Consider the following 4,509-nt stretch of genomic DNA (forward strand, 5'->3'; position numbering starts at 1 on the left):
TTTGTGTCATTTCAATATTAAATCTATTTTATATTGTAAAAACCTAACTGAAAAGGGTTTTAATCTAATTAAAATTGGCTGTTTTGTTACACAAACTTTTATTATTATTCTCACTGCCTCCTGAGATTCATTACCAATTGAGGAAGACATTTCAGTTACTATGCTTGTTACTGAATTTATACAGAATATGTGATAAATTCACACTAGACTTCAGGTAGGGAAGGCTTAAATTTTCCTATAGCATTTAAAAAGGTGAATATACAACTAATTGATTACAGTATGAAGAACTAATAAGGTAAAGGCTTAAGGGATACAGTTTTAAATTCTTATAGCTTACCCAATTAGAATTTTAAACTTCATGATTATGTAGCTAAGTTACTTTAGTAAGAGAGTTGTGCTGCCCTGCCCCTGGGAACCCCCTACTTGGGTTTAGTATTAGCTGTGTCTGCCTCTTCTTTGCAAAGAACATCAAATCATTTCTAAATAACATGTTTGAGAAGACGGAGTCTATTTATCCTGCAGGATACCATTGACAGTTACAGTGTTAAACTTCCATAGAGTGGAGGAAGTTTTTGTTTTCTTTTTGCCTCTCATTGAACTATAAATAGTGAAGCTAATAACTCCACAGGAAAGAAAAACTAATGGTCCAAAAATCACTCAAGAGTTCTCCTCCACCACTACCCCCTGCCAAGTTTATGAGGGTGAGGGCATCTTCAGCAACCTAGCCCAGAAACACTCTGACCCCCATGGAACCCAACAGGGCCTATGTCTGGGGAACAGGGATCTATAATGCTGCAGAGCGGTTAAAATTCATTTTTCTTTCACAAGTTTCTTATATAAATATTGCCACAGAAGTTAGATTGTTATGATGAAATATGAAGTAAACCAGTGCCTTTGTAATTTAAAACTGATGAGACTACGTTCTAGAAGAAAAAAAATTAATAACATGACAGCACTAATCCTTACAGGGTAAATGGCATCAGCACCCTTCCATCTATGGTAGGCAGAAAGCAATTAATTAAAATAAATGTTCTGCCAAGATTATTATACCTATTGCTGATGATTTGCTCTTAAATTAAGTCTAATTTGTTCAGGAACATAAATCATGATGTCAAGATTTGTGTGAGAGGCAGGAAAGTCAGGCTCATGGCAGACTATTCCACTGACACTGAAAGAGAAAACCCAGTCACTTTATATCTAATTGGTGGAATATTCCAGGTTTATAAAATATCTGAGATTCTACATGTGGCAGATACTGCTTATGGCCTAATTCTGTTAAGAATAATAGAGAATTGATTTTTTACTTTCTTTGGCTGTCTTTTGTGAAGGAATGCTATCCTGAATCCATTTTCACTAGTACCAAATAATATGGAAGCCATAAACTTACCTTTTAATGGGTGATCAACAATTTCCAAAACATGCAGTGGCATCAGGCCTTCCAACCTTGGCTTCAGGTAGGTTTCTTTCCAGCCTTTTCATGACAGAGTGACTATGCAGTGGTTTCCTGGAAAAATAAGGAGTTGTCAGAAAAAGGCATTAGTTAAGAAGCACTGTGACTGAACTAAAGATGAATTCAGTTATCCGATTCACCACTTACTAGCTGAACAATCTTGGGCAAATCCCTTAATCCTCTCTGAATCAAAGTTTTTCATCTATATAATGGGGATGGTAATACTCCAGGTTTGTGAAAGTCAGCATTCAGCGGGATAACATGCTCAAAGGTTTGTGAATGCTTAATATAAACTATAATAATAGTACCAAATTCAAGGAACTCTGCTTGGGCCCATCATTGTACCACTGATATGTACTGGCTAGTTTCTTGGTTGCAAATAATAGGAACAAACTTTGATTAGTAAATTATGTCAGTTGTCCTACTCTAGTGACCTTTTACTGGCCCCAGATGCAGTTCAGGAGCGCATTTCGCATTTAGTTGTCCTGTCTCCTTAGTCTCAGTTCCCCAACCAGGGATTGAACCCGGGGCCCCAGCAAGTGAAAGTGCTGAATCCTAACCACTGGACCACTGGTGCACTTTTGAAAAAGTAATGGCCAGTGATTTTATAGAATGTCGCTCTATAAGATTGTTGGTTTGATATTTGCTCATGATGTCAGGAGGCACATGATCTCAATATGTCTAATCTTTGGTGACATTAACTTTTTTTAAAACTCTAATCCAAGAAATAAGAGAAAATTTAAATCTACATATTGAAATGGCCCACCATGTACTTCAGAAAATTGACATTAATCTATCAACTCTGAGACATATCTTATTAAAATTTTAGACTTTTAAGACAAAAGATCTTCAGGGCTTCCAGGCACAAGGTCAAGTTATTTATATGAATAAGAAAAGTTGCCTATCATCAGACTTCTCATGTGTAATATGCAAAGTACTGCGAGGGTGGAACAGCATTTTCAAGAAACCCAAGGAAAGAACATACAAGCCCAGAATGTTACATACATCTCAAACCATGGCTATAGAAAACAAGTTTCAGTTTTGAACCACTCTTAAAAGACACAAAAATAGACAAATGAAAAGACATCTTTTTGAATAGAAAAACAACATGTATATCAGTCGGTGTGCTCTAGAGAATATATGAAAAATACATATACACACACATATATACATGCACATTTGTTTTAAGGAGCTGGTTCATGTGATTGTGGGCACAGGCCAGCAGGCTGGAAACTCAAGCCTGTATTTGTATGCTAGACGAGGCAGAATTCCTTTTTATAAGAACAGTCATATTGGACTAAGGGCCCACCCTTAGTACTGGGCCCACTCCAGTATGACCTCATCTTAACTAATTACATCTGCAACAACCCTATTTCCAAACGAGGTCACATTGTGTGGTACCAGGGGTTAGAACTTCAACATATCTTTTTGGTGGACAAAATTCAACCCACAACAACATCATAAAAATGTCAGTTCTTCCTAAGTTAATTAACAAATTTAATCTGATCCTGATGAAAATAAAAATGTTTTTATGGAGCTAGACAGGTTGATCCTAAAGTTTATATATGAAAAACTAAGAAAACAGTGAAAAGGAAAAGTTACAAGGGTGAACTAGCTCTACCAGATATTAAAACATAAAGCCTCTATGATTAAAACAGTATGGTTTATGCTAATATATATATGGAATCTAAAAAAAAAAAAGGTACCGATGAACCTAGTTGCAGGGCAGGAATAAAAAGGTAGACACAGAAAATGGACTTGAGGAAATGGGATGGGAGGGCGAAGCTGGGGCGAAGTGAGAGTAGCATCAACATATATACACTACTGAATGTAAAATAGTTGACTGGTGGGAAGCAGCAGCATAGCACAGGGAGATCGGCTTGGTGCTTTGCGATGACCTACGGGGGTGGGAATAGGGAGGACGGGAGTGAGGCTCAAAAGGGAGGGGATACGGGGACATGTGTATGCATATGGCTGATTCGCTTTGCTGTGCAACAGAAACTAACACAGTACTGTGAAGCAATTATACTCCAATAAAGATCTATTAAAAAAATAAAAAATAAAATGTCCCACTAAAAAAAAAAAACAAACAGTATGGTATTGATGCACTGATAGACAAACCAATGGAATAGAACAGAAAGTCTAGAAATAGACTGAAGTACATACAGAAATTTAGTATATGGTAGAAGTGGCATCTCAAATCAATCACTGGGCAAAGGTGAACTTTTGAATAAATGTTGGGGCGACAGGATACCCATTTGGGAAAAGATAAAACTAGATCCCTATCTCCCAGCACACGCAGGAACAAACTCCAAATGGGTGAGAGATCTAGATTTTAAAGAGAGAGAAAGAAACCATACAAGTATTGGAAGAAAACAGGGTGAATTACTTCAATGGCCCAAGTGTAGGGAAGAGCTTTCCCAACTTGACTCAAAACCCAGATGCAATGAAAGAAAAGGTTGATAAATTTGACTATCTAAAAATATAATTTTTTAAAAATTTTATTGAGGTATGTTTTAGATATCATATAACATACCTATTTCAAGTGTACAGTTCAATGGTGTTTTAGTAAATTTACCGAGCTGTGCGACAGTGCCACAAATCAGTTCAGAACCTTCTCATCACCCAAGATCCCTCATGCACATTTACTATTGATCCCATTTTGCACTCTGGTCCCCTGAGCCAGGCAACCACTAATCTACTTTCTGTCTCTATATATCTACCTTTTCTGGATATTTTATATAAACGACATCATATAGCATGTGGTCTCCTGTGTCTGGCTTCTTTCATTGGGCATCAGGTTTTTGAAGTTCATTTATGTCATAGCATGTATCCATAGTTGCTTCCTTTTTATTGCTGAACAGTATCCCAGTAATGGACAGACCACATTTTAAATGTCCATTCACAGTGTAAGGCTATTATGAGTAATGCTGCTAAAAACGCCACAAAAGAAGAAAATATTTGCAACATACCTCACAGATAAAGTACTAATATTTCTAATATAGAGAGAACTTTCAAAATGAGAGGGGAGAAAAGTCCAAAATTCCCATATAGAAACA

Source organism: Balaenoptera musculus, chromosome X (assembly GCF_009873245.2).
Source record: "Balaenoptera musculus isolate JJ_BM4_2016_0621 chromosome X, mBalMus1.pri.v3, whole genome shotgun sequence".
NCBI classification, from domain to species: domain Eukaryota; kingdom Metazoa; phylum Chordata; class Mammalia; order Artiodactyla; family Balaenopteridae; genus Balaenoptera; species Balaenoptera musculus.